We start from the raw sequence: 22,247 nt of genomic DNA on the forward strand, positions 1-22,247 counted from the left end.
CACCACTTTTGCCTCACCAACCTGCCTCATGGCCAAGCCAAAACATCAGGAACTATAGGGAATCCTCAGGGTGAGATTTGGGAGCACTTTAATAGGCTTGGTGATTGCTAGCTCACACATTTCTTCTGTTTCCCCCTTACTTTGTGGACGTTTCACTTCATAATTTGTCAGGTTAACAGGCTGCTACGCAGATATGCAGCCAGACTTTATTCAGGGAAGTTTGACTGTAATTTAACCAGACTATAAGTGCTTATTAAAGGCCAATTTTTCACAGTCTTCCGTCACTTAGAACCTTATTCCACATGAAGACCCAGGAAAGTCAAAGAGACTATTTTGGAATAAAATACAACAAATCTGGAGTGAGATCAGAACTGGACCTAAATAAGAAGGTTCTCTTAAAAATGCTTCATAGAACACTTCCTATTCTCATATGCAGTTCAGGTTCCATTTAAAAATACAGTACAGGTCTGAAGTAACCCTAAGCAACATATGTGTTCATTTCTGATATTTTCTTTTGGGAATAACATCACCACAATAAAAAATCAAATGTTGCAATAGAAATATTGTCAGGAACACTTTATCTGATTTATATTTTAATTCTATTTTCACTTTTTTATGCTTTTTGCAATACATTATGGTGAGTGTATTTTATGTAATAATTTCTAACAATTTAGATCTTTGGCTTTTGTTGTTTAAAAAACAAAGTGATACAAAAGGGCAAGATGCAAATGTTCATATGGATATGGAAAGTTTTGCGAGATGGCTTGCAACTCAGGTCACAGAACAATTTAAGGAGGGATGCTTACTGCTATAGAATTGTCATTCAAAATCTCATACAATGTGCCAGAAGCCTTTTTCACTTCTTAAGACCACCCCTTCAATTTTTTAAACACTATATTGCATGAAGTACAGGAAGGTCATGATAAAAATGTGGGCTGTTAAGGGCTGATCTTGCTCTCACAGGCTATGTCTACACTAGCACTCCCCTTTCCAAAGGCAGATGCTAATGAGACACTTCAGGATATGCTAATGAGGCAATGCAATGAATATGCAGTGTCTCATTAGCATAATGGTGGCTGCAGCACTTCAAAAGTGTTGCTTTCGATCACGTGCAGCTAATCTACAGGGGGTCCTTTTTGAAAGGACCCCGCACACTTCAAAATCCCCTTATTCATATTTGGTTATAGTAATAAGGGGATTTCGAAGTGTGTGGGGTCCTTTTGAAATGGACCCCACGTAGACCAGCTGTGCATGATTAAAAGCGGCACTTTTGAAGAGCTGAGGCTGCCATTATGCTAATGAGGTGCTGCATATTCATTGAAGTGCTCATTAGCATATCCCAAAGTGTCTTATTAGCACCTCCCTTTCGAAAGTGGGGTGCTAGTATAGACACAGCCACAGAGTCAATAGCAAAACTCCATGGAATAGAGCCCCAACTGAATATAGGGACTAAGATAAGGGCTACGTCTACACGTGCACGCTACATCGAAGTAGCTAATTTCGAAGTAGCGACATCGAAACAGCCTATTTCGATGAATAGTGTCTACACGTCCTCCAGGGCCGGCAACGTCGATGTTCAGCTTCGACGTTGTGCAGCCCAACATCGAAATAGGCGCTGCGAGGGAACGTCTACACGCCGAAGTAGCACACATCGAAATAGGGATGCCAGGCACAGCTGCAGACAGGGTCACCGGGTGGACTAGCGCTTCCGGGGCAACAGCTAGCCGCTCCCTTAAAGGGCCCCTCCCAGACACACTCAGCCTGCACAGCACGCAGTCTGAGGAGCCATAGGCACACAGACCCCGGGCGCCGCAGTCATGGACCCCCAGCAGCAGCAGCAGCAGCAGCAGCAGCAGCAGCCAGAGGTCCACCCAGCCCTCCCGGCAGGAGCAGGGCTTGCCCTGCTCCGTGCCATGCGGGAGGCAGCTGAGCACCTCCTTGCCCCAGAGGAGGAGATGCCCCCAGGGCAGCAGGGCTCAGCCCCTACCCCTGCAGCACCCCGCCCCCCCCGCCTCACACGCCGGCGGCTGTGGAGCTACCCCACCAGCACCGACTGGTGGGAGCGGCTGGTGCTTGGGGAGTGGGACGACGACCGCTGGCTCAAGAACTTCAGGATGAGCCGGCAGACATTTCTGGAGCTGTGCCAGTGGCTCACCCCCGCACTCAGGCACCAGGACACCGCCATGTGGCGTGCCCTCACAGTGCAGAAACGGGTCGGCATCGCTGTCTGGAAGCTGGCCACTCCAGACAGCTACCGATCCATGGGCCAGCAGTTTGGTGTCGGCAAGGCCACCGTCGGGGCTGTCTTCATGGAGGTAAGCGAACCCACGGGGGGAGGGCAGGGCAGGGGAGGCGGGCCAGAGCAGGGGAGGGCAGGGCAGGGCAGAGGGGCCAGAGCAGGGGAGGGCAGGGCAGGGCAGGGGGGCCAGGGCAGGGCAGGGTAGGGCAGGGCAGAGCAGGGGGGCCAGGGCAGGGGAGGGCAGGGCAGGGCAGGGCCACACACACCCTGCTTACCCCTCATTGGTGCTGTCCCATGTGCTTTCCCTGCAGGTTGTGTGTGCCATCAACGCCCTGCTCCTGCACAGGCTCGTGAGGCTGGGGGACCCAGATGCCACCATCGCCGCCTTTGCCACCCTGGGCTTCCCCAACTGCTTCGGGGCTCTGGATGGGACTCACATCCCCATCCGCGCCCCACATCACAGTGGAGGACGATACCTGAATCGAAAGGGCTACCATTCTGTCGTCCTCCAGGCCTTGGTGGACAGCCGGGGACGTTTCCAGGACATTTATGTGGGCTGGCCTGGCAGCACCCACGACGCCCGGGTTTTCCAGAACTCGGGCCTGTGCCGCCGGCTGGAGGCGGGGACCTACATCCCCCAGCGGGAGATCCCTCTGGGGGACACCACCATGCCCCTCTGCGTCATCGCAGATGCGGCATACCCCCTCCGGCCGTGGCTCATGCACCTCTACACGGGCCATCTCTCCGCTAGCCAGGAGCGCTTCAACCAGCGCCTGAACCATGCGCGCCAGGTGGTGGAGCGCTCATTTGGCCGCCTGAAGGGACTCTGGAGATGTCTCCTGACCCGCCTGGATGCGGGCCCCAACAACATCCCCCAGATTGTGGGTGTCTGCTGCGCCCTGCACAATTTGGTAGAGAGCAAGGGGGAGACTTTTTTCCAGGGCTGGGCTGCGGAGGCCGGCAGGGCCGACGTCCAGCCACCTGCTGCCCCCAGTCGGCAGGTGGACCCCGAGGGGACCCGGGTCCGGGAGGCCCTGCGGGCCCACTTTGATGAACAGGCTGCGGGGTGAACTCTGCCCAGGCCCCCTACTGCCCGCCCCTTCCTCCACCACACTTCTGCCCCAACGCCTACACCATGGAGCACCCCACCGCACCCCCCTCCCACCTGTCCTGGACAAATGACAGCACGCACTTGTGGCTGAACTTAAACTTTTTTTTTTCTTTCCGAACCTTTTTTTTGTAAGTGTAAATAAATATTTGAACCAAAAACCAAAAACTATGTACAAAAATGTTGAACAAAAGCAATATGTACAAAAATAAAGCAACACAAAGAAACAACAGTCCTCAATAATCAAAAGAAAACCAGGGAGGATAAAGGGGAGAACTATTTACATGGGGGGGGACGAGGCAAACTGGGGGCAGAAAAGAACAGGGTCCAACTATATACAAGGGGGGGGGCCACGTCCCGGGCCCCTCACCCCTATAGCCCAGCACCGGGCGTTGGCGGCCGGGAGCCCCACCACGGTCGCAGCCTGGTCCGTGACTGGGTGGGGGCGGGCCGGACCGGAAGGTACGGTGGCTGGCGAGTGTCAGGTGGCTCCAGGGGTCCCTCGGCGCTCTGGCCCTCGCCGGTGGGTGGCGGGGCGACGGCGGACGGGACGGCGACGGGCGGAGCAGCTGGTGGTGGGGCTGCAGGAGCAGGCAGGGCGGGCAATGTGGCGGCCGGCGCAGCATGGGGGGCCAGGTAGTCCACCAAGCGGTTAAATGTCTCCATGTAGGCCCCCCATGCCTCCTGGCGCCAGGCCAGCGCCCGCTCCTGCAGCTGGAGGTGCTGCTCCGCGACCTCCAGTTGCCGACGGTGGATGGCCAGCAGCTGGGGGTCCGTCGCCATTGGCTGCTGGTGGCGTGGGGTCCGCCGTCTAGCCCGCCATGGGGCCGGTCGGTCTTTGGCCAAGGGGCTGGCCTGGAGCGATGGTCCCGGAGGGCTCTCCGGGACAACTGACGCCTCACCGGTGCTCTCTTCCAGTCCTTCTGATGGTGCAGGTGCAGGACACAGGAGAGGAGAGGGGGAAAAAGAATGGAGACAGGCGTTAGTGTGGGCCCCGAGCTGTGGCCTTTGTCCCCCCAGCCCTGTGCTGCAGGTTCCCCATCCCCGTCCCCGGGAGATGCTGCTGTGATGGATGGGGTTCAGGGGTCCCCCTGCCCTGCACCCCGTCCCCTGGTGGGAGCGACTCTCACTTCACCCCGCAGGGTCTGAGAGCAGGAGAGGTTTCTTAGGCCACAGATGCCCAGTTTCTGCCAGGAGTGACAGCACCAGCTGTCGGAAGAGACAGTCCTTCCAACCCATCCTGGGGAGAAGACCCCAAGGGGTGCCCCTCTGGGATGCAGCTTTCCCCCTCCTCAGGCTGGCTGCCTTCCAGCTCTCCCTTCCCCTAGCCTCTACCTGTGGACCCCGCCCTCACCCCCCAAGTCCAAGCCAGCTCGGCTCCTCCCTCCTGTTTGTTCAGGGCAGAGGTGTCACCTGCCAGCTGTAGCGCCAGGATCCTCCTTTGGCCCTGGGAGCTATTCGGCTCTTGTTGCTCATATGTAGCCTGAGTCTCCCTTTGGCACTCCCCCGACTCCATCACGTGCTGCTGCTGCGGGGTGTCCGACCCCCTCCTCCTGGGGGCCCCTCGAGGTTCCGCTCCCCCCTGGCCCGGGGATGGGGCATGGCACTGTCATGCGGGGTGCGGGGGGGCAGGGGCTGATGCAGTGCTGTGAGGGCCATGGCCCTGGTGTCCTTGGGGCCATGGCCATGTGAGCATGTGGGGGGCCCTGGACACATATCTCTTACCCCCGCCCCTCAATCCCAGGGGTGTCCACCAGAGGGGGGTACCTACCTGTCGGTCCGCTCCCACGGTCCGGAGATCCCCGGGGGGTGGAGGCCCTGCTGCTGCTCCGGGATGGCAGGAGGAGGATCTGCAGGCCGGATTCTGCGGAGGAGGAGCCCCCCTCCTCCTCCTCCTCCTCCTCCTCCTCCTGCCGCGATGTCCCGGGGATGGCCTCCGGGGGGGGCCCCCGGGGTGCGGGGCTTGCCTCCGGGGCGGACTCCGTCTGCAGGGCCTGCTGGGGCTCGTCGGCCGAGGTGTCAAGGGTGGCCAGAGGGGAGGAGGTGTGCCGGGAGCCCAGGATGTCCCTGAGCTCCCTGTAAAAGGGGCTAGTGATGGGGGCGGCCCCAGATCGGCTGGCCACATCCTGGGCCCGGGAGTAACCCTGCCGCAGCTCCTTGACCTTACTCCTGACGTGGTCAGGAGTGCGGGCAGGGTGACCCCGGGCAGCCAGGCCGTCGGCCAGCTGAGCGAACGCATCCGCGTTCCGCCTCTTGCTCCCCATTACCTGGAGCACCTCCTCCTTGCTCCAGAGCCCCAGCAGGTCCCGCAGCTCAGCCTCCGTCCAGGAGGGGCCCCGCTGCCGCTTGCCAGCCTGGCTGCCCTGGCTTCCCTTGGGGGGGGTCCCCTGGGGGCGCTGGGGGGGCTGCCGACCAGCCATCGCAGCTCTGTGGGGGGGTGAGGGTGGTGCAGGCTGGCCGTGTGTGCAGGCTGCAGCCTGCACGTTCCCTCAGCTTCCTGCACAGGAAGGGAGGGGGAGGGGACCTTTAAGGGGCCGCTCCACGTGGCCACCAGTGAGCTGAGGGGCTGGAGAGAGCGTCTCTCAACCCCCCAGCTGATGGCCGCCATGGAGGACCCGGCAATTTCAACGTTGCGGGACGCGGATCGTCTACACGTGCCCTACTTCGACGTTGAACGTCGAAGTAGGGCGCTATTCCGATCCCCTCATGAGGTTAGCGACTTCGACGTCTCGCCGCCTAACGTCGAAGTTAGTGCCGCTACTTCGAAGTAGCGTGCACGTGTAGACGCGGCTAAGATATTTCATCTCTTGTACTGAGAAAATAATGTAGACTGAAATATTCTTTGCATGTCTTAAAATTTATCCATCCCTATTACCTCCTGTTATCCCACCTATTTAAATCACTGAAAGCAGCATTTTGACTTTATTATCTTGAAGACAGCTTCAGGGACCACCTGACCATAATGGACCAATCTTATGTACGTATGGTAGATTCCTTCCTATTTCCAAAAGGTAGTCAATTTATTCATTGTGCTTGAGAGTTAATTTCACGGACTGTAATCTTAGCTCACATATGCAAATGAATTTCGTGACTATAAAATCACCCAAGCCTTTCTTAAACACAGCTAGGATTATGTTTACATGACAGAAATCTGTCGACAGAAGTTCCTGTCAGAAGAGATCTTCTGGCAAAACTTCTGTCAAAAAATCATATCCACACACCAAAGCATATCAAAAGAGCAATCTGCTCTGTCAACAGAGAACAGCCAGAACACCCAGCCGCTCTCTCGACAGAATAACCAATCGGAAGCTCATCAAACAGAGCTGCCTGGTGAACTGAAAGCTCTGTCTGTTGACAGAGGTTTCCCCCGAGTGTCTACATGGAATTTTTGTCGACAGAAACTGTCACTGAAGAGATGCAGAACGCTGTTGGCGGAAGTGCCAAGTTTTGTCGACAGACTCTTGATGCGATGCATTTTGTGCGTGGCCATTCCATCAGTTTTGTCAACAAAACCAGGGGTTTGCTGGCAAAGCTCATTAGTGTAGTCATAGCCCTACAGGGTGAACCTCTGTAATCCAGCCCCCTCGGGACCTGACCATTTGCAGATGAGAGAATTTGCTGGTTCCAGGAGATCAGTATTGTCTCGCATCATTACCAATACGTCCACTGCTTACTGGGATCTTAGAAAACATTTAGTGGTAGATTATAGCTGATAACAGCACGGAACACAGAGAGGCAGGACTGGTGTCTATAAACAAGCTTTATGGGACCACAGCAAACTTAGCTACACCCACGGTAAGCGGTTGTCCAGCTAACTAAAATCATGACGGATTATGGATGTTGCTGGATGAGAGAATTCCGGATTAGAGAGGTTCAACCTGTACAGTATTTGTTAGAAGTACCAAGTAACTTTGGGCCAGTGCTTGCCCGGCCTGAATGCAGCCATACATAATGGGAGTAATGCCCCTTCTTCGTCCCTCCCTTTGTGACCTGTCCATGTCTTAGCCTGCATAGGGGATGTAAGGTAGAGCTGCACACCTAGTATTCCTGGTCCCCACCTAAGGTGGGTGGGGAATGGATGAAGAGGAAGGACAATTCATAATCTTGGTTTTGCTCCCCCAGTGCACCAGTCGTTGGATTTAGCAGGGCATGGGAGCAGGATAGGAGGATTAATCTGTGCCAGGTAAAGAAGTGGTTCACATTGTTTCCTCCTGAGAGTAACTGAGGAGCTGAGGAGGAATTTCTGTCTCTGTAAGTCACAGTTCTTTCCTAAGGCTTCTGCTGAGGAGGTACAACGACATGTTTTCCTATACAGGTGGCAGAACCAAGGCTCAGACTTGCCCTTGTAAAAAGAAATATATGTGCAAGGGGCCCAAATAGCTGTTAACAGAACCTCCGGAGGGCAAGGAAATTATTTTTAAAGCTCTTCTTAATTGCTTTAATGGCATAAAACATGAGTCAGCATATATAATGCCTTCCAAGCAGACTTGGAGTTGTGTGAAGAAATAATTATTTCAGAAATAGGAGGTGAATCAGTGTTGTAACTGTTCTGCCACAGTGTTATTAGAAAGTCTGAAGGAGTGTGAGGGAGTTATTTATGATACCCTTCATAGATTCCTAAACTGGTCAGGCAGTTCATCAGTCACGTGAAACACGCAAGGCAAAGTGAGTCAATACAATCATTCTCTTCCCCCTCTGTAGTATCCATCCCACAGGGTGATAGAGCATAACAGTGTTGTTTCTGACATTATTAGGTTATTCTGAAAATAAATCTCTTTTGATAGCCCTGAAAGGTGACTAATTGAACATAGTGTGGTGCTGACAAAGGGAATGGGAAGAACAAATCCATCCCAGGAGGCCACTAGCAGATGAACCACTTTAAGCTTCATCTTAATTTATGCTTTGGCAAATGGCTATAGTAGTTGATGTGATAAAAATCAAACTGCATTGATGGTTTCTGAAATTATTCTTGATCCATCAAAGAACTGAGGCATACACAGCCCTGAAATATAAATCTAAACTGTGAAAAGTATGTTGTTTCCCCATAAAATTAAATGGCAGTAAATGTAGAACAAGTAAAAGGAAATTCCCCCTTTTCTCAGCATTTAGTTAATATGTGGAGTTCATTGCCATAGATAGTCATCAAGATAACATATTGTGGTTGGATTTTTAAAAGAGCTGGATAATTTTATGACTGTCAGTAACATCTGTAACTAAGCAAACTAAAATTATGATAAGGGTAATCTAACCTCCAGTTTAATGGCATAACATGTTCCCTGTTGGGCCTGAGGAAGGACATTCCCTCTTGTTCTCATAAAATTGACTAGATACATTATGGGCAATTTTCCCCCTTCCCTTGACACCTAATACACTGGTTGCAATCAGCGACAGAGTACCAGACTATGTGCTGGAACCTACTATGCCTCTGAAGTAAATAGTAAGGCTCCCATGACATGGAATATTACCTCCCATGGTCCTACATTGAAATTTAATACAAAATATTGCATTACATTTGAATGAATGAGATCAAGACTGTGCCTTGTGTCTAAAGACTGCACTAGGATGGGGGATGAAAATTCTGTTCTTCCACTCTAGCTTTCTCATCCGTTTAAATTCTCATCCCCCCCCTTTGGGGCAGGCACCATCTCTTATTATTAGTTTGTGCAGTCTCTAGATTAAAGGAATCAATTGAATGGGCAATTTATTCAGCTGCCCTCTTTGCCACCCCTTTTGGTGGGCCTGATGAGTCAGAACCTGTGGTCCTTACCATACAAAACTGTTATTGACATCAGTGGGCATTTAGTCTTTTGAGGTCTCCAAAGTTGGGCCCGAGGAGAATGGTCTCCCAGCAGGAAGGGTAGCATAAATCCCTCAAAGTGGAGGAAATCTGTTTTACCATTTTTGCATCTACTTTCTTCATCTAGATAAATTGTGGGATAGATGTGCTTTAAGGGCCTGATCTTGGCCCCACCGAAGTCAATAACAAAGCTATGGAAGCATCAGCCCATAAATAGAAACTAAAAGGGCATCCCCCTGCCTCTTTGTACTGGGTGGAGCAGCAATTGTGAAGGGCTCTAAACATGTCAATTCTCAATAGAGTGAATTTTCCTCTTTGCAGGGCACTGTTGAAGACAGCCTACGAGCACCATCCTAGGAGTTATGCTGCTGCCAGGTCTGTACAGAGTAGCATGCAGTACTATGGAGATTTGGGGGCAATATCGAAGCCCACAGAGCAACCAGGGAGGCTACCAAGATAGTCTCCCAGAGGTAAATAAAGTACATTGGAGATCTCTGCAGCCCTTGGGGCAGCCCAGGATCAGGAGGGCAGCTACATGGTTTAAAACCACCTTAGCCCCATCTCTCTGGTGGTTGCAATTTCTAGACCATGCCTCTTAGAGGTATAGCACAGAATCTCATTCAACATGTGCCTTTGTCAGTGAAGATGGTAAGATAAGGATCAGAGCAGCTCTTTAAAATATTTTGAGGATTAGCAAGATCGGGCAGTCAGTCTTCTGATTGGCCTTTAGTGTTCCAGTATTTTCAGAGCTTTGTGAAGACACATGTGAGCTTATTTAGCAAATATATGGTGATATGACAATTCATAAGAGAAAAACATGACATATTCACCAGCTTCTACAGTTCTGCAAAAGTCAAGACTAAACCCAGTCCTCTTTGTTCTCAGGGAACTTACAAACATATGTTTTTCTCTTTTTTTTCCCTACTACATTGGATAATAAGGGGAAAGCCAGAAAATGATTGTAATAAGGGTTGACAGGAAGAGGATATTTCAGGCTACAGTTATGGTAGAACAGGCTTATTAGAATTCATTTCCACTGAATGATGACACCAGCTTCTTACAGTTATCAGGATTGCTGGTTGTTTGTTTTCTTCTGCCACTGACATACAGGGTAAAGTAAAATGAAACAGATCATTCCTCAGACTGATCACTGATAAGATACATTCCTGGGAAGAGGTTCTGACAGACTTGATGAACAAACATTGTTTTCTTTGATTGTACATTTTATTTCACGTTGTTATATAAATTATTTTCTCCTTTCTTTTCTTTGGCCAAATTTGAAAGCAACTTGAAGTGGATTATGATTCAGATTCAAATCCACAAATATTGAACTTATAAAGACTCCCTCAGAATAGTAAATGAGGCTGTGTTTTGTGCACAAATGTCTAGTGTTCGGGTGATTTCAGTCAACCTACCTCTCAAATAGAAATACAGACTGAACAAATAATGAATAACTTAAAACCTTATCTGAGTACCAGAATTATGGTATATTAACATCATTCTGGATAAAAACTTTTACAGCTTTTATACATTTCAAACATAAAGATGTGATTTTCAAATTCCTATTGCAACTTCGCTCCCTTAGGCTACTTTTGAGAATTCCATCATAGAATTCCTAAAATTAGGCACCTAGATACATAGTTTGGCTTCTAAAAAGAAGTGGACTGATTCTTAGAGGGGTTAAGTACCCACTGCAATACTGACATGATTGAGTTAGACTGTAATATTTTTCCTATAAAGAAGATCCACCTATTTTCAAACCCCAAACTATTGTATTTTGCCATATTGTGTTATATAATATATACAGTGTAAACTGGTTACATTTGGTAATTGCTTTTAGATCCATTGGTGAAAGGTGCCAAATAGTTGTAGTCAGAGATGAAAAAAGTACCCAAAAAGTTACTAAAGTAAAAGTACAGCTGCTTGGGGGAGGGGAAGAAGTAATTAAGTACAAGTCACCTGTGTCCCTTTGGAAACACATTAGAATAACAGTACACACACACGTGCATGCATACACACACATCACATCTTGATTGTACACATGTATCCAGAAGTGAAGCCAGCTGCAGTTTTAGTCAGGTAATTTGCTGGGTATTTTTCCCACCTCGGATTGGAGTACTTCCTATTGTATTATTAGAGATGTTTTCTTCATGTCACAATCACTTTCACTCACAAAGTTCTTCTATTAGGTGAGGTGATAAGCACTCTGGCTCTGAACTTCTGTGCGCTGCTCAGTACTTTGACCCTCGTCCAGCAAAGTGTCTAAGCATGTAATTGACTGCTGCTCAGTACCAGGAAGAATCAAGTCCACACTTCACCGGGCTTCTAATTCGTTTCTTCTCACTCACTTTTCTGTGTAGTTCTACTCCTTCAAGGAGGATGTCTGCTGGGAGTAGCCCATTTGCTCTTCTTATATTTGTCTCCAATTGCTCTGTCACAATCCAAGTTATTTTTTTCTTCAGTTCCAAGAGTCCATCCCTCTTCCTATTAAAGGAAAAAATAGTATATAATGTACTTATTCTCATGCTTCCTGGCCTTCTCTCCACAAACAGAGATGAAGATGTAGCTACCTGCAACAGGGGAGGGTAGCTGGCACAGGCGACAGCTATTCTGGCTTTATGCTCACTGAAAGCTTCTCCCTGTGTATATGAGGTTCCTCGTTAGGGTCAGGCTTCCTACTGTGTACGGGTGGAAAGTGGCTAGAATAGGGGAAGTAATCTAGACTACAGGGCTAAACCAACCGGTCAGATGCTGATGCTATTTGCATAATTGTAAATGTAGACTATTAATCCAATCACTCTCAATTTACATCAGTGTAAATGAGGTCAGAATATAGCCCACACAGCCAAATCCTGCTCTAAATGAAGTTAATAATAAAAGGCCCACTGACTTTAGTAGAACTAGAATTTGTTCTCTTCCATCTCTTACTGATATTTGAGCATCATGCAGAATGGGTACATTTAAGTAGCAAACAAATCTACAGAGTTATTCTGGTGCGACAGTCTGTTGGTAGCTTGATGCATGTGGTTAGGCTTTTCACTGAGAAATATTATGCTGCCATTCATGTGAAGGTGATGCTATGGTAACCTGTTTTTTTTAGCAGAGTGGACTGGTTGATTTATTTTTGTCAGTCAAGCTGATGCAGTAGAATTTAAATATTATATTTGAATGAAATGTAATAAGTATTATTATGTTCTGCTATCAGATGTTCCAGTGTTTTTTGTTTATTTAATAATTTTCTGGAATGGTTCACAGACATTGGCTCCCATTGTCCAAATATTTCATCTAGATTCAACTTTATAGCTGTGCTGAAATATAACTGGTCATCTGGCCTGAACCAGAAGGCAGCCAATTATATCCACAGGAAAACATTAATCTCAGAAGAAGAATTTACAGCACATGTGTGCAATCATTCCTTCCTATACAGACCAGTTTTGTACATCCCCTCCACCCTCCATGTTTCACCAGCCTACACAGAGAGTGCCAACTTCACCAGCACTGTCCGAAGAAAGGGAACAATTAACACAAGAATTGCCTTTCTTTCACGCATTCCAGGCTTGGTCAAAAAGCTGATTGAAACAGATGAGTTTTCTGTTCTTCCTGTTGACTACATGGGGCTTTGGGGCACACCCTTAATCCTTATTTCTAACCAATATCGGTTCAGAGCAGGAGAGAGGCATGATTTAGGAGAGAAGGGCTTCGATAAGGCCAAGTCTACACTAGACCTGAAAATCCATCCTAGATACACAGTTCCAGCTCTGACAATTGCATAGCTGGAGTCAACGTATCTAGGATCAGCTTATCTGGCTGCCATCACAGAGGGAGGTCGATGGGAGAGTTTCTCCCATCAACCTTTCTTACTCTTCACAATAATGAGGAGCACAGAGGTAAACTGTCAATCCTGATAGTTCAATTTTGTGTGTCCCCACTAGGAGTGAAAAAATCAATCCCTGGAAGATCGACCTTGATTGGGCTGATCTCCTGGAAAGTATAGACATACCCGCAGAGTGTGGCAAGGAAAAGCACCAGCAGGTTGTAATGGAGCAGAGGTCAAGAGCAGGGGGCGGGAGTAAAGCTAAGGCAGAGATGTTCCGGCAGGGGGTACAGAGGCAGACTGGCAATTCCCCTGGTATTCTGGGGATTAGCACAAGCCCAAAGCTCCTGCTTCCCCATCCATGGCTTGCACACTCTCACTCTGTCTGTCTGCAGTAACTCCTGGAGCCCCAGAGGCCGCAGCATCCTCTTCATTACTTGGCCCTTCAGCTATGTCAGTGTCCATATCCTACCCTTCCAGGGTAGTTTAGTTCCTCAATAGTCCCAGGCAGTCCTCTCATGCCACTGTCTCATGGCTGGTAGGGGACCAGAGCCTGCCTTTGTCTGCACGTTCCAGCCTAAGGCCTGTCAGCTCAGCAGTCTGGGGCTCCTCTCTCGAGTTTCCCTTTTCTTCGCGGGCCAACCAGTTCCCAAAAGCTTCCTCCCATTTCCCAGAGAGTGACTGCAGTAGTCTCCACTCACTCCTCCCCTTCTCCTGGGATTCTCTGCCCTTCCCCAGCAGCCTCTTCTTGTTTCAGCGCCCAGCGTTTAAAGGCCTCACCCATGCCTGTCCAACTGAGTTTTATTAAACAGCTACCTAATGGGTTCACTGACTCACTTAGTCTTTATTCAGCCCTGCAGGGTGAGTGTGGTGTAATCTTCCTGTCACAAGCTGACAGGCAGTGAAAGTTGTGTGAGTAACCACCACCTTCTTTGTGAGGAAAGGGGTATTCGGGGAAGGGGGGCAGTGAAGAGTCTGAAAAGAGAAGACACGCTGTCATTGGCTAACCAGGGTCCAGGGCGATTGATCTTTGGTTATGACAACTCCTTTCTTCAGAAGAGTGGTGCAGCTTGGAGGAATGAAAATTAAGTTAGACTCAGTCTGGCCCTTGTTGTCTTGGCGGCACTTCTTTGCTGGACCAGCAGAGTGCTGCTCCCAGCTTCAAGATTTTCAAGCACGGCCATACGACCATCTGTTTAACAGCGCGCTCACAGGGCCAGCTGTTCTAGCGGGTAGTATAGCGTCATTCAACGAGGCGTCCTGAGGGTGGATTTAGCTTTACCCCAGGTTTGTGATGTCTTTGCCCTCATCTTCTCAGAGACTTCTTAGGCACCCTTGTCCAGGAGCCCTCAGGCTATGTGCGTCTTCCAACCTGTTCTAAGATGGGTTGCTCCCTTTTAAGCTTTCCCTCCAATTGGATTATGCTCTATAAGTCTGAAGCGGGAGTGCTTCCTGGGATCTACCTGTGTCCTTTAATCCCTTCAGGTTCAGAACTGGGTTTATAGATGCCGTCACAGTCTGGAATGCTGTAATGAAGAGGGGCACACGTTCAGGCATGGAGTAACTGATGAAAATATAAGTTATAAGTGTATTAAATTTTATTTACTATTGTAAACTGGATTTATTAATTGATTTTTTTGAAGTTCAGAATATACTGTTGGTATAGAGTTTATAATTGGTACTTTGGGGTTAGACCCACTGCATAGCTTCCAAGGAATGAGACTGGGGGCGGGGCTCACAAGTCCCAGCCAAGTGGAGGAACTGAAAAAAATGTATTTAATTATAAGTAAAATGACCAGAGCAGAGGGTTGGATAGAGGATCCTCACTTATCCAGCCTCACCCTGGGATACTCAGGAGCTCCTGAACTGTAAATACTAGCAGGTGACTGAGCACACAGGTGTGTGTGACCTAAAAAGAAATAGGGAGGGTTACCTAGAATATCTGGGTCCAGATTTGCAGAAGCACAGAGCTCCCACACCAGCAAAATTGCCCTAAACTTTCTAGGCCAGCAATGGCTTTTTTATCAAATATAAATAATACCATTGCTTAATGTCACCTGCTGCAGGTTTAAGTTATGCTATTTCATGACCCTTCAAGATCAGACAGGATTTGTACCTACATAGAAAGCTGTTTTAGGTCACTTTTAGAAGTTTAGAGGTGCAAAAATTGTAATATATATAATGCTGTTGGATAAAAGGAATGACATAGATGTGGCCTTCTATGATCCTGAAGAATCTGTATAAATTATGACCTCAACTCAATATGTTCAGTGCATGTGGCACATATTAGCATCCTTATTAGCAGTCTGAGTAGGGAAACCGGAGACTGGCTGGGCATAAAGACTGAACTCCCATCTCACCACTAGAGGGGGGGGCCTATCCAGAATAGGTTCAGGTACAGGATAAAGCAGTGCTGCTAGTTTTGTACCTATTCTGAGGATAAGAAGAGAATGCTGTGCACCAGATAATATTTCCTCATGCCTCTGCACACACACACTTAGGATTCATATCTTAAATCACAAATGCTAGTCAAATACAGATTCAGTTACATATATTTATGTAGATCTCTCTCTCTCTCTCTCTCTCTCTCTCTCTCTCTCTCTCTGTATATATATATGCGTACATGGAAATTATTAAAAGCAACGTCATATGATGTAGTGTTTACTGTTGTTTTGAATTTGTCATTTAATTCATAATTACGTTGAGATTTGAGATTTATCTTAAGTAGCTTTTTGTCATCAAGATATGCAAAGTTTTAACACAATGCTTCTGCCATTGGTTTTTAGAAACACTTATGCCTTGCATGTAACTTGTGGATCTCAGGGAAAAAATGGGCAGAGTTGCATTTGTTTTTTGGCCTTTTGGATGCTATAAAAGCTATTTTAGTGCTTATTCTAAGCCAGCTATTCAGAAAAATGTAGTGTGGCTTGAATTTTTTAAACATTCTAAAGGGCTAAACTAAAGGGCTCACTAGAGGAGAAAGGCAAGACCAAAATCATTCACATTAGCTATAAGACAAACTTAACAGTAAAGTGATTAAGATTAGAACAAACCACCAAGTGTTACATCGAAACTGGATGCCTTTGTAGGAGATATGCTTTAGCCAAACACAAGTTGTGGGGTTCAATGTAGGGGTAAATGGATGATATTCTTTAGCCTGCATTAAACAGAAAGTCAGACTAGCTAATATAAAGATGCTTTCTGATCTAAAAATTTATTGATCGGACACTACAAAAACAGTAATTGTGTTAAGTACCTAGGTAGTTAGAATTGACTCAAACTGTCAGCTAGGACTCAGCTAACACCTGGACTTAACTATATTCTAATTTTGAAAAAGGGTGTTTAGTCACTTTTCTTTTTATTAACATTTTCTAGACTTGCAGGTTTCATTTGAAAGTGGACACATCAAATTCTTGTGCTTCTACTGATTGCCTGAACTAGAAGGCACCAGAAATATTATGAAAATGCCCGTTCCCGTGTAACAGCCAGACATCTTCTGAAAGAGACTCAGAATTTGATAAACACCCAAAAAACCCGAGCAGTTTCTCTAACCCTACAAACTGGAGCTAGTTGAAATTTTCAAAAATTCATTTGAAAATGTTTTTTGTGAAATACTCTGACAATTGTTCAGTTGGCAAGGGCAGCTATCTCACTTTGCCACACAGCTCTGTGTACCACACATCAAATACACTATGAGTCAACATCACAACTACATTACAATGTGAAATCACTGCTGACAGCAAAACTAGACAACTTCTTAATACTGTGAAATATCTTAAGAGAATATGATATTCAATTTGTTTTATATTTTGTTTTTCCAGCTCTGTAAAATTGATGGGAATGGACTTCATAATTTTATGGAAATGTGCCATGAAATTTTATTTAGAAATTCTATGGATTTTGTGGTTGATTATGTATCTCTAGAGTGTGTCTACACTAGGAAATAACTTCAAAGTTAACTTTGAAGTTAGGCACTACTTCAAAGTAGCCACCACAGAATCTACACACATTTTCCCTTACTTTGATGTTAACTTCCAAATAGGGAGCCCAACTTTGAAATCCTTACTCCATTCCCAGGAATGGAGTAGTGCCCCACTTTGAAGTTTAACTTCGAAGTAGGGTGTGTGTAGATGCTCAGCTTCAAAGTTGCTTACTTCGAAGTTGTACTTGGAAGTAAGCAACTTTGAAATTCTTTTTGTAGTGTGGGCAAAGCCATAGAGAATTTTGTCACTATTATAGATTTCTATTGAACACTTTAAAAGTCTTTTGGAAATTCATCTTATTAAATTCCAGAGCTTTTAGAGTATGTTTTGCTTAAAATAACTTATTTGAATTTAGGCATAATGCAATTTGTTTCCTTTTTCCTCATTTCCAGTGCTTTTTTTGTGCCGGTACTTGCCGGGACTGAGTACCGGCACCTCCGCAGCCCCAGCCATGGCACTGGTTAGGAGAAAGGAGGGCCACAGCCAGCTGAGTACTGGCTCCTCTTTTTTTTTTTCCTTTTTTACAAAAAAGGCACTGCTCACTTCTACTGGATTACTCCACAGGGTCTGAAATCAAATCAAACCCTAAGAAGGCCCGATGTTGCTTTCACATAGCATGGCTCCTTCTCACTAGGTACAAGTTGAAACTCTCTCGTTCATTTCTTTCTCATCTGGCAACACCCCTTGTCCAGGAGGACCATGGATATTGCTGGACCAGAGAACACCTGGACCACAGAGCTCCAGCTGTGCGGGTTGCAGCAGAGCCCTGGTGGTGGCAGGCAGCTCTGCTGTCAGTACATTCTGGGGAGCCCCTGGGGCAGCCCCAAGGCAGGGAGCCCTACTACTACTGGAAGCTCGACTGGGGTTGGAGAGCCTTATTATGGGGAGCCGAGCCCCAGTCAATAGCCAGGGAGCCAGCAGGGAGTATGGCTGTGGCTTAGAGTCCTGCTGACAGCCCTGCAGCCACAGGGACCCCAGCTGCCCCATGGCAGGGAGCCAGCTGGCGTGGAGAGCTCTGCCCACAACCCCACAGCATGGGGGAACTTGGCCAGGATTGGGGAGTGCAGCAGCCTTGCAAGGGAGCTTAGCAGCCACATGTGGGAGCCTTGCAGGAATGCTCCCAGTCCAGGCAGCCTGGGAGTCTGACCACCCCTCATCCAGCGAATCCCCTTGTGCAGGATCATTCAAGTCTCCAGGGTGCTGGAGATGGGAAGTACAACCTGTATCTGCTAAATACAGTATTGTAACATGGAGATAAAAATGTCCTTTTCAGTTCTGGATGGAGAAATTAGAGCTCATTAGTAACAACTGTGCATAGGTTTAACCTACACAAAGCCTAGGCATTTCTAGCATGGGCTAGTTTTGATTCAGATCAGATCAGAGCAGGGCAGTGAAAAAGGACACTGGCCTTTCGCAGAAGGGAGTTGACAAGTGGTGAAGTCAAGAATGTGCTGATGTCCTCAAGCTGAGAGAGGGGGCAAAGTGTGGGCAGCCCCGGTAACATAAAGATGAAGTCACAGTTGGTTAATTAATTAGAGTGGGATGTCTGCTCATAAAGGGGAGGAAAGGAGCAAGAGGCTGGATTTGGCATAGATCTCAAGTAGCAGTTACAAAGGATTCTGGGGCCACAGAAGTGTTGGGTACAGCTCAAACTGGCTGTTAGCCAAAGAAATATGTCAGATATTTGTGAAAACAGGCTGCAGCTGCTAAGGACAGGAGGGTTTCATTTTATAAGCAGTGTACTAGGCCTAGTGAGAGCCTCCTTTCACTGCTTTGGTAATTCTCTGACAGGAATCCATCAGCCACAGCTCAGGTTACACACAGGGCCTGATTCTGAAAACCCGTAATAACAGGCATCGTGCTTTCCAGAGTGAAGTCAAACGGTGTCAATCTGGGGATTCAAGGGGGCTACTCATGATAACAGCCCTTAGCCACAAGAGTAAATGCTTGCAGAATTAGGATCTATACTTAATATCTGACCTTTGGCTTAGACACAGCAACCAAGTAGAAGTGGATGCTCATTAATGTCAAAGAGCTAAATTAATATAGCTATTAACATCAGTACCAGATGCAGTAAACTCTTTCATGTCTGGCATTCGATCATCTGGAACTCTCAAATAACCGGCATTTTAACCAGAAGTAAATTGTAGTTACATTTTCCATAAGTGCAGTATAGTGAAACTAAATACAAATAAATACTGTGTAAGTTTACAGTGTACAATGCTATTGTTGTTGCTAAATAAGGTACTTTGCATATATTTTTGTTTGTTTCTTAATATCTATTCTTGTTTTTCTTCAGTGTTGTGCATTGCTAGGTACACCTCTCTATTATCCAGAATATTTGAATATCTGGCAACCTCCCAGTCCCAGGACCTGCTGGATATGAAAGAGTTTACTGTACAGGTTTGTTTGTTTGTTTTTTTAAAGTGTAGCATGGTGGTAGTTAAGGTTGAAGACTGTATTGCATTATATGGTATCATTCTTCCTCTACTCTTCTCTGCAAAAAATAATCTTCCTGAAACTTTGCATGCCACTTACTTCATCCTATGCTGAAAATTTCCTGATTTGGTAAAAAACAGCATAAAATTAAGTTTAAAATTAAGGTTTTCTGAAAATTTAGCTCTAATTTATTTTTTCAACAATTCTAACAAGTTTTTGGCTCATCTTGGCTCCACTCTTGCTTGGCTTAGAAACTCCACCTTTATTTTATTGTGTTTGGCGCTAAACTATATTTTTAGTATTTGGGAGAAAGTTAGTTGAGGCAGGGTTTAAAAGTTATCACGAGTTGTTTTCTGTTGAGGCTGCTAGGTGAAAGAAAGAAAAGAGGGAATCGTTGGCATTCAGTGGGTATGTCATTTCCAGACATTCATATTTTTGAGATGTTTAGAATAAGAAATTAGAATTTCTGTGTGATGGTTAGAAATTCCAGCTCGCTTTCAGAGGAAACACTATTGAACACTTTCTCAACTTGCACTTTTCTACAATAGTTTTTTTGTTTACTTATTTGAGCAAGATAAACTAAACCATTGTTAATCAAATTAAGGACTTGGTCTTGTTTTGGAGGCCAATATTCATTTCACAGAAAAACTGAAGGGCTACTAAATTATGCTGCCTGCAGTATTTCTGTACAGAGCTTCCTCTTCACCTCTCTACTCTTGACATGTGTCTTATGCAGGGCACCAGGGAGTGATTGCAGCAGTTCTCGAACTGTGGCTCAGAACCAAGGTTCCCTCTTGTCTTTTTCACCAATGTGCAGAATAACTTTTTATGTGCACTGAGGCATGTGTGAATGTGTACCACCAGTAGAGACACAAAAACCTAACCGTGGGTGCTCTGCTAATCAGCTGGACAGCTTCTGAGTTTCCCCTGACTGGCTTCACAAGCACACATCTTACAGAGTATACTGGTCTACACTACTGATCAGAACCCCAGAATGGGTCATGACCCCATTTTAATGGGGTCAGTGGGGCTGATGTTAGACTTCTCACAATTTAGGCTGAAGTCCGAGTCCCACTGCCTGGCACTGAAGTTGAAGCCCAAGGGCTTCAGCCCAGGGTGGCAGAGTTCAGCCTTATGCTTCAAACTCAGGCAGCAGGACTTGAGCTACAAGTCCCCCACCCAGGACTGATGACCTTGGGCTTTGTCTTCGGTCCCCCCTGCCAGGGATGAGAAGGGTCAGGCAGGCTCAGGCTTTGGTTCCATTCCTGGGATCATGTAGTAATTAGGGTAGTCAGAAGGGGGCTGTGGTGTAATGAAATATGAGAATCCCTGAGCTTGTGTAAAGGGTTCTACACTTTCTGAGGACTCCTCACTCAGCAGGGGGATCCTCAGCTACCCTGTAGGGCAATTTGACAGTGGCTGAGTGCTTAGGAGAAAGCAAAAGGTAGCTGCCGATGGAGCTGAGAATCCTGCCCTACAACTTTTTTAAAAATCTAGGGGATAATTGTGCACAAAAGGTCACCTTTAAAGTTAGCTCTGTATGTCAAATTGCTGTATCTCAAACCGAGAAGAGAAAAAAGCCACACTGGTCAGCTGCTGTGGCTATTTATGATAATTTTTGTAGCCCCTGAAAATGTGCCTGGCACTTTAAAGAACTTTGGCTCTAGCCCCACCTCTTCTGTTTTCCTCAGCTGGCAGAATCCACATAGCTCCACTAAAGTCAATGGACCTATGGCAGCTGACACTAGCTGAGGATGTGGCCCATGGTACCTATCTCAAAGAACACACAATGTAATTTTAGCTAAAGAGGGTAATAAACAGTCAGGGAAATGGCGTGACGGAGGAAAAGGGTAATAGTACAGGTTGAACCTCTCTAGTCTGAAAGCCTTGGGACCTGACTGGTGCTGGACAAGAGGATCTGCTGGACCATGGGATGTCAATATGGTCTAGCGCATTACCAACACTCCCACTGCTTACTGGGCTTTTAAAAGATGTTTAGGGGTAAATTACAGCTAAATAACAGCACAGATCACGAAGAGCGAGCTCTGTTGGCTGTAAACAAACTTTGTGGGATCATGGGAACTCGGCCATATCTATGATAAGTGGTCAGTCAGCTAACTAAAATAATGCTGAATTATGAATGTTGCCAGACAAGAGAGTTCTGGATTAGAGAGGTTCAATCTGTGTTTGCTTAGGTCCCAATCCAGCAAAGCTATTAATTGAGTACATGAATAATCCCATTGACCACCTATTGTCAGTACCATTTAACTCTCATAGACTCATAGGCTACGTCTACACGTGCCCCAAACTTCGAAATGGCCATGCAAATGGCCATTTCGAAGTTTACTAATGAAGCGCTGACATGCATATTCAGCGCTTCATTAGCATGCGGGCGGCAGCGGCGCTTCGAAATTGACGAGCCTTGCCGCCGCGCGGCGCGGCGCGGCCAGACGGGGCTCCTTTTCGAAAGGACGCCACCTTCTTCGAAGTCCCCTTATTCCGGGAATAAGGGGACTTCGAAGAAGGTGGCATCCTTTCGAAAAGGAGCCCCGTCTGGCCGCGCCGCGCGGCGGCAAGGCTCGTCAATTTCGAAGCGCCGCTGCCGCCCGCATGCTAATGAAGCGCTGAATATGCATGTCAGCGCTTCATTAGTAAACTTCGAAATGGCCATTTGCATGGCCATTTCGAAGTTTGGGGCACGTGTAGACACAGCCATAGAATGCTAGGGCTGGAAGGGACCTCAGGAGTTCTTTGATTCCAGCCACCTGCCTAAAGCAGGATCAACCCCAACTAAATCATTGCAGCCAGGACTTTTTCAAGGGGGGACTTAAAAACCTCTAGGGATGGAGCTTCCATCACCTCTCTAG

General features: G+C 47.1%; 1 long non-coding RNA gene across 1 annotated transcript in view; it reads left to right on the top strand.

The window, feature by feature from the left end:
• The window catches only part of LOC142010415 (uncharacterized), a 42,424-nt gene that overhangs the window by 17,351 nt on the left and 2,826 nt on the right, over nucleotides 1–22,247 (top strand). The window contains exons 2-3 of the long non-coding RNA XR_012644796.1: nucleotides 9,466–9,614; nucleotides 19,241–19,344. This is a non-coding gene — a long non-coding RNA (uncharacterized LOC142010415). The remainder of the gene's footprint in view (nucleotides 1–9,465; nucleotides 9,615–19,240; nucleotides 19,345–22,247) is intronic.

Source organism: Carettochelys insculpta, chromosome 3 (genome assembly GCF_033958435.1).
Source record: "Carettochelys insculpta isolate YL-2023 chromosome 3, ASM3395843v1, whole genome shotgun sequence".
NCBI lineage: Eukaryota > Metazoa > Chordata > Testudines > Carettochelyidae > Carettochelys > Carettochelys insculpta.